The sequence below is a fragment of the Oxyura jamaicensis genome, chromosome 3 (genome assembly GCF_011077185.1).
Source record: "Oxyura jamaicensis isolate SHBP4307 breed ruddy duck chromosome 3, BPBGC_Ojam_1.0, whole genome shotgun sequence".
Lineage (NCBI taxonomy): Eukaryota > Metazoa > Chordata > Aves > Anseriformes > Anatidae > Oxyura > Oxyura jamaicensis.
Genome location: NC_048895.1, coordinates 47387719 through 47400834, shown reverse-complemented (window position 1 = coordinate 47400834; position 13116 = coordinate 47387719). Strand labels below are relative to the sequence as shown.

Genomic DNA, 13116 nt, shown 5'->3' with positions numbered 1-13116 from the left:
TTCTTTTAAACAGCATACTTTTGCCAGTGGAAGAAAAGTGACAAGTATTGCATTTATGAAAGGTACTAAACAACCTCAAGCATTTCAAAAAGCATCCCCTGAAACAGCTGCACAAAAAGAAACCATTTTAGTCCAGCACACACAGATGAATTATGTCAATAGAAATTTATTGCTACAAGAAGTTGTTTTGTTTTATTTTTCCTACACTGAGCAGCTCAATTATCAACATTCCAAGAAAAGCAGCAATTAGGAAATATGAATTTCACACGAGAACCATGGTGGAGGGAAGTTAACATTTTGTGGAATACTACATCATCATTACAACTTACCTCATAATTACAAGTATTGTCTTCATTTCCTTTTATAAACTTGTGCTATAATTAAAAAAAGCTATTGCTATGAGTTAGTATATATATATTAAAAATAAGGTTGACAATATACCAAATACCATATGCCATATACAGAAAAGGTTGCAATCGGCCCATTTCATTTAACCTTATTTTCTATAAATGTATAGACTACACATAGAAATATTAACAATGTAAACACATATTGTCAATGTATTTGTAAATACAAGAGTCCGGGTGCTTTTTTACTTTTCAGCAGTTTAAGCAAGGAAAGAAACAATATATTTATAATAAATTTTGAGATGGTAAAAGATTGTGCAGTACAAAATATTTCAATAGCTGGCTGTAAGCAGCAGTGGGGTTTTACCTGACCATAATGGTTTGTATATGTGCAATAAATTGCAGACCAAGATTTCCATGAGTCTTAACTTTTAACATAAAACATAGCTGAGATTCTTCAATGGTGAACTGGAAAGTATTTCAAATGCACTTTTAAACCTAACATTCACTCACTATTTAAACATACAAATAAATTTTCCTGAAACTCCAAAAAAAAAGTCATTTTTTCCCTTTGTATTAATGATAAAGGAAAAGATGACTTTGCTTCAGGATGCCTACTATTAAAACCAGCACTAAAGCACATGTACAAAGCTTAGTTTGTGCTTAAATCCGGTCTTTTCAACAATACATTTTAATGTGAACGTATGTCCCAGAGGACTTAGTGAGATGCAAATAATCAAATGCAAACATCTTTAAAAATCTACATATTTTCATTCCATGTAATATGATGTAATCATATGTTAATCCAAACATTTGTTTCCATTTATGTCCAAAGTCATCATAAACGTTGTTCTGAAAATAATGCTCTTCCTTTAAAGCAGATTTATTAATATAATTCAAGGTGTCCCAGGGGACAGGAAGCAATCTTGGAACCTTGCAACCTGATTTTTCCTCTGATAGGTCTTCGTGCCCATAAGGATCTGCAAGGATCAAGAGAGGTCTCCAAAAGCAGCCATGTTGAAAGGAAGCAACTTCCCTCGTACCTCGCTCAGCTGACTTCCTCTTTCATCTACTAAGGAACATCTAAACTTCACTCTGAAATACAAAGCATGCCTACTGCAGCTCCCTGGTGGCTCCAGATAAACGAAGAGTCTCAAAAGGCTGTTTCTAATTTTTCCACAGATCATTTGCCTCAGATCTATTAGTTATATGAAAGGGACTGTTACGTTGTGGCTGAGCTCCTGGAGGCCACCATGGAGGCAGAGCCTCAGGCAGGGCCTACCTGTACTAGGGAGCCTGTCCAAGCAGCCAGCTTGCAGGGGTCAGGGATGGGGAAGGCATAAGCAGTCCAGAAAACACACTGCAGACAGCCTATTTTTGAGCCTATGAGCTAACTTCTTGCCAGTAAATAAAGTATAAATTACTGAACACAGAAACAGATGGATATTAAGAAAGTAACCCGAGCATGCTGCAAATGAAAATACTCGTCTGAGTTTTAACTCAAGTGTGTAATCTCTAATACATACATTTATCTTAAAAGGACACTGTCAAGCTGTTCTTCATAACTTTTTAGGTATTTGCTACTAGGTTACAAGTTTGTAGAAACTTTTGGATTACCAGTTACAGAGGGAGCTTGTTCCAGGCCAAGGGCAGTACTGTGAGGGTCAGGGTGAGCCTCCCTGCCGGGAGCTAGGCCTGTGCCTAAAATGCAGGGATCACTCACAGCCGACAATGGCAGCTCCTTCTCTTTCTCACTTCCATTTTTAATGACTTCTTCATGAAGAGTTGCAATCACAAAACAAAAGCGATATAACCCTTTATACTTTTGCTCACACGTTGCTAATCCTAGAAGTATGTCAATTAAAATCAATTTCCCTAACAGGAGAAAGAAATCCCAAATGAATTACGTGTCTGTTTGACTATTTGTCAACGTAAGACTGTCAGGAAAATATCTGTGCACTTAGGGGAAAAAAAAAAATAATAATAATAAAAAAATAAAATCCCATTCATTGTTCATTTACTTGTAAGCTAAAATACACAAAAAGAATCAAAACCTTTTGAAAATACAAAAGCAGCCTGAAAATAAAAATGCATCCTGCATCTTACAATGACAATTTCTTACCAGAGCAAGCTGTGGTCACTCCACCAATACAATCATGTTTTTTAATATAGCTACCCTAGCTGTAATGAATGTGTTTCAACTGTACTTAAACAAATAGCTTTCTTCCTAGCAAAGCCATCGATGTACTTCCAAAATTTTGAATTAATTGTGTTTATAGGGGAATTTGGAATCTCTCATGACTCAACAGGAGACTGAGTCCAGAGGAAATGCATGCAGAATGGCAGCAGATTAATACACTGCCAACCTCTTTTGGTTGGCTTTTTAATTAGAGAGCAAATAAGAAAGCAAAAAATGTGCACAAGCAGAAAAAATAAATGCATAAATTCAAGTGACAGATTATGTTTCTAATAACAACAAAGTGTGGTTGCTTTCCAAGGTTATTAATATAGCTTAATTATGTCACAGGTAAGATTTGTGTATAAATCATATTTAGGGCATCTCACACCAAAGAGTAAAATAATTCATTAAAATGTATTTGGACAGACTCTTAATCATTTTTCATGGAACAATTATTTTTTGGAAACCTAAAGTAAGATACCTCTGTCTCCAAAAGGACTGAAATTACAAATGGATACCTTATTTTTAAATCTTTTGTCCTTGTAGAAGTAAAGAAATCACTTCCTCTACAGGACTGGAAGGAGAGAAGAAAAATTAATACCTGGGTGTTTTGAATAACTGAGAGGTATTCATAGCCTTATGCTATAAGGAAGATGAATGAGTCAGGAGGGGAGAGGGAAGGGATGAACAAGCTAGAATAGAAAAATAGATTACTGATTTTTACCATCAGACAGACATCAAACGGTGGCAGTCACGCATAATAAGCAACATATGATTTGAATTTCCCTTTAATTTCATGGACGCTCTGTCTAAGAAGGCTCATTGGTTTTGATTGTTTGTTTTTATTCAGGATGATTTGACAAAATTAGCTTTCACTGTTCCTTTCTTTATTGTTGATGTTGTTATTTTGCACAGCATTTTAGAGGGAAAATGGACTGGTATATGCTACTGATGTTAACAAAGTCAGTGATATCCAAACATTAAATTCAAATTGCTCAGAAGACAAAAATGACATCCCAAGTTAGCATTTCCACAGTTTGTCCAAGCAGCCTGAATTAAGGTGACGAGACTAAAACAATGTTTTCAATTCAGTTCCTCTTGTAATGTCTATATTTGGCTTTCTATATATACACAGTTTCTTTCTGTTTTACATAACAATTCTAACTTGTTCAATAGCTATATAAGTGAAAAAAATGTTTGGCTCCATAAAGTGAACTTTGTGTGAGGAACTAAAAGATGTTTGATGTCATGACTCCTCTGATATCCTATCAATCCATGATACCACTGCATAACACAAGAAAATTGGCATTGCTGTGAAGCAGAAAGTATAATTTAGCCATATAAGCTATCTAAATGTGAATTAATCTTCCTGTGCATAATATCATGGCTGAGAATTTTGTCCTTCACCATATATACACCACACTGACCACAGAGTCTATAGTACTGTCCACTTACACGATGGCTTTAGCAAGTAATCGGAAGGAGAATGAGCTTCAGTTTTAAAATAATACTATATGTTTAAAGAAACTTTTAATATACTTCTTAGAAGTGTTTCCATGTAAAAGTATCTCCCACAATTTGTTGGAAGTGAACAGTTGGTTCATATCTACCATCAACTAGAATAAAAATGGGCTTATTATTATAACCATATGCTCTACGTCTCACAGAAGTTCAAACTAAAGTGCATGCTATTACGAAAGAGTAGACTGGAACAATCAATTTTCAGCACATTCTCATTAGAGAACCAGTACAGAAAATTTAATAAAGCAAAATCTATCTTCACCTATTTTTTGGAAAGAGTTATTGGGAGAAGGTACACTTCCCCATTGAGGAAACAATATATTTGTGGTCTCATAAAACTTGAGAAACAGAAGAAGAATTATTATTACCGTTACATGATGGTAATATATAAACATAGTAACTTAACTCTATGGCATATGTAAAACAAAATGCAATCTTCTCATTCTCACTTCCCTCCTAGCATAACATGATAGTGCTGTCTTGCTGCAATATGCACATACTGATATAGATGTAAACTAGCATAAATATTTAGTTAACTTGAGTGAAACAAAAGAACTCCAGTTGTTATTTCTGAAGAGGAACATTATTTCTCATTTTTACATATAATACAAAACATGTATTATCAGCTGTTATGGCATGAATGATTATTTTTAGATGTCACAGTAGAAACAGCTTCAAAAGTTATGTTATATGCAGTTCCCTGAATGAACCCTGGTGGGTCTAAGTTTAGCCAACAACCTTTCTTTATATTTGGCACTATTTTATTTTTTTTTCTTTCCTTCTTTCTTTCTTTCTTTCTTTCTTTCTTTTTTTTTTTCCTCTGGAATTTTTGCTTGGATGTTACAATTCATTGTTGCAGTCCTTCATTGGCTGTGTGCCTTGGAACTGTGTTGTAATTGATTGATTAGGTATAATAAACTTACTTTCTTACTTGCAACACAGTGTAACATGGAGAGGTGCAACTCAGATGCATAACATGATGCATTATTGAACAGTCCAAATTAAAAGGGAATACAATTAAGGCTGCTATCTGTCTGGATGATGGATGTTCTTTGCTTTCCTCTTTTCAAATCATGAATCTAGTTTTCTGTCTCACCAGTTCAGCTTGTATTTCCTCCACAAAATATATTTAACATGTTTTTGTTTGTTTGTTGGTTTGTTTGTTTTTGTTTTTTCCTAGGGAAGTGGCAAATTCCCTCCATTGTAATGACCTCTTATATTTGACATCTACAACACCTATCACTACACCACTTCCCTGTATCTGATTGCATATACGGAAAGATCAGATTTTATTTATTTATTTATTTTTACTTGAGATATCAGTGTGCTCATGGAAACTTGCAATCAAAGGAAAAAAAATTAGTCTGGAAGAAAATTAAGAAGAGTGACTCTCTGCACCTCCCTGCCCTCCCCAGCTCTTTGGGATGTCTAACTCTTTCTTGTATTAAATACCCTGGAAACAGAGCAATGAAATGAATAAGCTGGGAAGAATTCTACTCTCCTAAAAGCCTGCTGTGACAGCAGGAAAATCAGGAGGTAGCCCAAGAGGGAAACATATGGAAACAGATAAAGCTCGCAATGAAGATTTCTCACATCATTAGGAAAAAAAAAAAAAAAAAACAAAAAAACCTGCAGCAGTATTTCCTCTGAATTAACTTGTAATACTACAGTATATATTGTCCTTATGCCAAAACACTATAGCTTTCAAGAAACCCTAAATTCTGTAATTGTTCAAAAATCAGAGGATATCAAATATAGCAGAAATCTACTTTATAATATTCTTATTATTTTCTTTATTGTGTAGATAACATAATGTATATGTGGCTCAACAAAAGACAGCAATGCTTAGGGGGTTGAGGAACTCTGTGCAATATTTATTAATGTCTCTTAATATTAAATGATAAACTTTTGTCCTTTTCCATGTGAACACACATATACCTTGATTTCTAACTGTCATGTTTGGAAACTGACTGTCAGATGATGAATAAAGATGACAGCAAGAAAATACTGAAAAGTACGTTAAGCAGGTGCATACAGAAATTGAAACACCTTAACGCTGGCCTTAGCTCAACAAAGTATAGGTGTAGTATACTTTGTATACAGTACTGCTGCAGTCAAGCTGAGGTTTTCTTTAAGGGTTTACTTTAAATTCTCTAAAATTATCATTCCTGTACATACGTGTTTACTAAAGTGGAAAGAAATGCAATACCCAAAAAGAGAAATGCACAAAGTCTGGGCACAAAACAATAAAATGTGATGCACCTTGAATCTTAAGTAAAGGTAAGGTGATTATTCTAGAAAATATATTCTGAGACCAACCCTTTCAAAAAGATAAGCTTGGAAATCAGCAGTGCTGAAAGACATTTGATAACAGTGGACAATGAGCACGTAATGGGAATGAGCACGTAATGAGCACATAATGGGAATGAGCACGTAATAAGCACAAATGAGCACATAATGGGAACGAAAAGGGTCAATATACTTTTCACCTAAATGTATAAAAGATATTCCATCACTGGAAAAGGATAATAAACACCATTTCCTATCTAGCTCTTGCATGACTGCACCTTAGTTTAATTTTTGGAAACGTGTTTACAGAATATGACTGACAAATACACGTACAACAACCGAAGTAACAAATTATTACACATCTTAAGCCTGTACTTCACAGGAGGAAGAATAAATGATTAAGAATGTGAAAAAGAAAGCACATGTGAATAAGGTAACAAGCAAGAGAAATGCAAATTATGAGAAAACTTTCCCTGAAAATTTACTAAAGCTTTACTCTTCTTATTATAAAATCTATGTATTTAACAAGTATTTACATATTAATCCTCAAATACATGAGTGAAATACGGATGCATTATTTTTCCTTTTCTGTTAGAGTTTCCAATTCAGTGAAATATTTAGGTATATACCTAACTTTAAGCACTCGACTAATTCAATTTGTTTTAATAAAGCTACAGCTATCTTTTAAATTCAAACTAGAGCCTGTGAATATCCAGGCGCAAGAGTAAACTACCTGGAGGGCAAAAATTTTAAATTCTCCTAGGTTCTAACCTGGTGTCCTAGCTAAAAGCTGATATATTGTCTTCTCCTCTTCTTCCCCTATTCAAATACCAGCCCCCCAAAAAGAAGAAAACAAACAAATGAACAAAACAAAAACAAAACAAACAAACAAATGGAAAAACAAAACAAAACAAAACAAAAACAAACAAAAAAAAAACAGAAGCCAAAGGCACTCATAAATACAACCAGGAGATTAGCAACACAGGTATACACTGGATATTGAGCTATCAAGCATTAGTAGAGTGATGAAGCAACAGAGTAATATGTTTTTTCCCTATCTGATTCAATATTTAATATAATGTGTAACAGTAAGCATTATTATACCATTCAGAATATTCACAAGGATATCTATAGTATTAAAAATAAATCAGAAAACACAATTTGACCTGTATGCATGGATCTGAATGTATAATGCATGCTGTAATGTTTTCCTTTTGCTCTTTTGTATTATGTACACAATAATTCAAAAAACAAGCTCAGTGGAAAGTAGGACTGAATAAAATATTTTCCGTATAATTATTCTGTAGAAAAATATATATATATATTTAAAAGAACTGAACAATTGTATATTTAAAATACTGAAATTCAACCACCATCTGTTAGCCTCTAAGGCAGCTTTCATTAAGGCCATCACCTCTTCATGAGTCACTACGGGGAACTATCATTAACATTAGCTATGATTAATGAGGATGTTGCCAATTGCAATTATTCCACTCTAAAGCTTAGCAATATTCTGGTAGTGTCACATAGCCTAACTACTACCTCCATCCTCTCAGTCGCCTCATTAAAAATAAATAAATAAATAAATAAATAAATAAAATCCCTGTTGCAGTTTTCTTTAGATTATAATGTGAAACCCTAGCAATTTGTGGAGGTTCTCCCTGTCTGCAGAGCTGGGCTGGTCTTTTCAAGCCATCTCTGGAAAGCGCTAAAATGCAATCACTGAAAGATGAGCCTGCATCCAACATAACACCAGAGTTTTTGTAAATTAATGTAAAAGGTGAAGAAATCTTTATCTCATCCAGATGTAAACTGACACATGGTGGATTTGGTTCAGCTCTACTGTATAACAATTATTTTTCCATTGCTATATTCCTGTACTTGTAAATGCCATACACAGAAAAGAAAAACAATTTTCTTTTTCTGAATTGCTAGGCCTAATTCAATCACAAGGTAAAAAAGCCAAAGTGCCTATCCAAGCTTTAACACTGTACATCTATAGGAAATGCATCCCAATCAGTATGTTATTGTTTTTTAATGGAAAGAGAGACTCTGAGAACCTACTTTTCCTTATTCTCTGAATGCGCTTGATTTTTTGTTTGTTTGCTGAGCATGTAAAATGGACATAAGAGAAGACTATCACAATCTTAATCAATGCACAGTAATTTATTTGCAAAAATTATCTACAAACTAGCAAGCAGGCACCAGATGCTGCTCAGAGTAGCAATATTTTCACAAGCAGCTGCATGCTGCTGTGCTAGAAAAAAACTGTATAATAATCATGAAAAAGACAAGGCAAAACAATAATAGTCTCTCTACTTTTAAAAAACAGTGATAATAATTATTAACACATTTCTTTCCCCTTTTCACAGTATGGCATAGTGAAAAGCTAAACAGTGTAGTGTTTTATCTTTGGGTCCTTTGAATGGATCCAAATGGCTCAAGACAACTATCTTCTGTTTGGTTCTTCCACCCAAGAGCTCTCTCTTCTGTTAGGTGGGAAAACCACAGAACAGTTCAACAGTTCAACACAGCAAACGATAAGCTCCTTTTCTTAAGAATTATTTCTTGAGAAGTATCCTACTTCGGTTTTACCAGATGATACTGGACTGTATTTCCACTTTATGGTCTACTCAGCATTTGGTCTCCCTCAGGTATGTGTATTACAGCAATGCAGTAAAACAATAGACTATTTTAATCACATAAATTGTGTATTAGGTACAGGAAACAACTTGAGGAAGGGTTAACAGGAAAACAGAATACAGTGCAAGGACATACAAGCAGCCAATAAGGAACTGAAGGCCTCAACAAAAACAAAGTGAGGTAAAGTATGAAATCTGGTCTTAAAGCATTCTCAAAAGGAAAAGCACTTGCCTTGCTTTAAACTGTATTTTAATATGACTGGGATCTCGTAAGATCCCAGTTGATATAAATGTTATCAAGCATTTTGACATAAGTGACTGGTGCAGGAAAAGTGAAAACCAATGTGAACAAGGTGTATTTAATATATATTAATTATATTAGAATGGTCTACTTTGGGGAAGTCAAATATTTCTGTAAAAGTAACAAATCCACTCCACAGGACTTCTTTAAAATGTCTATTTGTATCAGCAGATCTGCGCTGAGGTTTTCCATAAATAAATCTATAGCAGCTATGGTAAAAGTAACCTTTTGTTTCCTGTTACTGTTAATGCAAAACAAACAAGCAAACAAATAAAGAAAATTTTAAAATAGCATTAAAGCTGAAGATTAACCTCGCAAAGAAACTTGCACAGAGTAAAACCAGAGTGCTTCCCTGCTACAGAACTTTCTAACACCATTGGTCTTTGTGCCTGTTCCTTTCTCTCATGGCTGCATTTTCCTGTGTTCCTTGGAAAGCCTTGTGTCATTTCTGAAAGATGTGATGGTGCTTCTCCCCTAATAACAGACTGCCTTCTCCCCTAATAACAGACTAGCACTACGTGCTAGTAACAACACGTAGGAAATACAGTCAGTAGACTGATCCTTAGTCCAGCCTTGCAGGCTCCTTCTTACTCTGGGCTTTTGGTCAGCTTAACTGCTCTCAGGAATAAAAGTTTAATAAATTTATTCCCTAATTTAGAAAGGGCACTGTGAAATTCCGACCATCTATAAAGACTGTATTCAAAATTTAATTTACCATTTTTGTTCCTTATTTGTATGCTTTATTTTGTTTACCTAAAACAATTAAGCAAGGCTGGCTAGTCATATAAACTAATATAATACCAGTTTTCCAATAAATCCAACTTTTATTAAAATGGGAAAAAGTCACATTCATAACAGAATCACAGAATCACAGAATCACAGAATTTCTAGGTTGGAAGAGACCTCAAGATCATCGAGTCCAACCTCTAACCTAACACTAACAGTCCCCACTAAACCATATCCCTAAGCTCTACATCTAAACGTCTTTTGAAGACTTCCAGGGATGGTGACTCCACCACCTCCCTGGGCAGCCTGTTCCAATGCCTCACAACCCTTTCAGTAAAGAAGCTCTTCCTAACATCTGACCTAAAACTCCCCTGGCGCAACTTTAGCCCATTCCCCCTCGTCCTGTCACCAGGCACGTGGGAGAACAGGCCAACCCCCACCTCTCTACAGCCTCCTTTAAGGTATCTGTAGAGAGCGATAAGGTCGCCCCTGAGCCTCCTCTTCTCCAGGCTGAATAAGCCCAGCTCCTTCAGCCGCTCCTCGTAGGACTTGTTCTCCAGGCCCCTCACCAGCTTCGTCTGTGCTGTTACATATAGGAGTCCTTTTAAGAACTAACGCTAGTGCTGTTACATATAGGAGTCCTTTTAAGAACTTTTTAGAAATTAGAACATCTTAATGAAAAATTAATTCTCCACTTTACAGAGTTTAATTTAGAATCTTTTGTGTTAGTGCAAACTACAAAATATCCACCTCACGATTTTACTTACCAACAGATATTGGTATTCTGGCTAGTTCTGGGAAAAATACTTCAGTTCAAGCAGGGATCTCCCTCCCTACAGTCTACACTGTTTCAGATTGAAACTATAAAGAATTTTTTATTCTCCTTTGCCAACAGCTGAATGCACTGTCAAAAATCAATCATTATGACTTTGCTGAACATTTTGGTTGGAAGACAAATTGACTGATACCTAACTATTCATCTTACACAGTCCCCATTTCTGTTGTACCAAACACTTCACAAACATTGAAAAATAGATATAGCAATGGCTATCTTTCCCTTGCTTTCTTCCATGCTTTAGGTGAAAATGGTTTGATGGTTTCTAGACTCATTGAATTAGAGTGAGAAAAAGAAATGGAAAGCAATTTACTGGAAGAGTTGGTCTAAGAAATTTATGTCACATTTAATTCTGAAATGGTTGCATGTGGCAGCTTCCACTAAAATTATGTTTCATCCCGTAACTCCTCTGGAGCACCTGTCCAAATAGACAGCTTAAACCACTCTCAGCTTTTAAGAAGGGATGCACTATGGTTTGCATACACAAAAAAGTTCTTAGCTTACTAAAAGATGTCAGGACTCAAGGCTGAAGTGTGTAGTCTCATGAATTCCAAAATCTGCCATCAAAGCTACTTTGTTCAGCCCAATAAAGACTCTGACTTCATACTTTTTGATTTGCCTATTTATAGGTTTATACCTTATCAATAACTACTTTCAGCCTATCTAGCTAGTTCAAGCAGAACCTAAAAATATAAGGTTTGTCTGCTTCCAAAACCTTGTCAGGTACAGCTACACAGAACCCTTCACCCAAAAACACAGGATTTTTGTCATTCCCAGGACACTGACACACAAAATTGTCAAGGGGTGACTAAGCAAAATAAAGTGGCTGTTAATAAACTTCTCCGAGTGTTTACTGGAAGCATAACACCCTGTGAAGTATCTGCACATCATCAACAACATTCTCTTAAAAATATTATAACACATCAAAAAAGGTTTTTACTTGAAGCAAAAAGTCATCAGGATAAATTGTTCTAAGTGTCTAGAAAACCATACAGAGTACAACTGACCCTTCATGTTTCTTAATGGAGAGAGAACTGAACAACTTACAAGGCCTGGTTTAGGTCTGTATGTGGTACATAGATTGGGAATTATTGCTAACACTAGAAAAATATGCTGCTGTGTAAGAGCTGGCAGGATAAACTACACCATGAGTTCCACCATGCAAATGTCATGCATTCCTGAAAAATGAACTCAAGATCTGTGTGGTAAGTTTACACATACAGGACCTCACTGTTAAGAAAAGTGGAATCACGACAGTTTCTTAAGTAAAGATTACTTAATGGGCTATTAGAGACTTTAAACTATTACTACAAGAAACTTCAAATATGACTGTATGTTCAGAGAAAAGTCAATGTAACAAAACAGAGTACCAGCTTGATGTGTTCAAAAGGACCTGTGACTGCATAGCTGGATGGATTGTGACTGTAATTTCCCACCTCCAGGAAGTTCAAACTGTTTATTGTGGGTAATAATAGTGAAGAAAACTGTACCTTGAATGCTAGTAGGAAAGGGCGGAAAAGACAAAGATTCAAATAGTTATTAAGGGTAGCAGAAGTGGCACAGGCAACTAGGAAATGTACACAGACAGGAGTGAAGAAACCTGTGTTTAGGTATATTTAGCGATGAATGTTTTCAAATTTTAAAAAGTGCCCTTTTATCTAAATAGAAAGCAGAAATTTGCTGAAAACCTTCTGCAGTAAATGTTGCTCATTTTTTTCTCATTAATCAAATTCAGTGTTTAAAACTGCCATCAGCCCCTCTAGCATTTTCCTAATGACTATCACTTTTATTCAAAATATATCCCACTGGTTTCCTGTAGCCTAAATAACTGTCTTAAGATCTGCCACCACTATTAGATATGCACACAGCTTAAATGGCACAGCTCCGGGCTGATAAGGTGGAAGGAAAACAGCAAAGCAGGTAGTTTCTGCAGCTGAAGACTGATAAAATCCTGAAACCATGCTTCAGTTAGCTACACAAATAGGCTAGGAAAAATGTTAATGGTTTTAAATAAGACAACAAACCAGAAAACAAACACAGTACATTGTATACTACTAAACAGTATGATACTTCCAAAGAATACATTTAGTCCAATAGGGCTGTCACCATAGAGCCCTCCGTGAATAAGAGCAGCACTTAACAGCATAGCTTCTGCTTATTACTGCCACACACATGAGCTGCAGATCTTACTAATCTTACTAACCAGCAAATATATCTCTCTAACTATTAACATAAGCACATGCTTAAACATTTGCAAAGCTAGCTATGTATAAAAA

General features: G+C 35.3%; 1 protein-coding gene across 2 annotated transcripts in view; it reads right to left on the bottom strand.

Moving 5' to 3' along the window:
* The window catches only part of PRKN (parkin RBR E3 ubiquitin protein ligase), a 743993-nt gene that overhangs the window by 432472 nt on the left and 298405 nt on the right, over positions 1-13116 (bottom strand). The gene's annotated exons all lie outside the window — the stretch shown is intronic.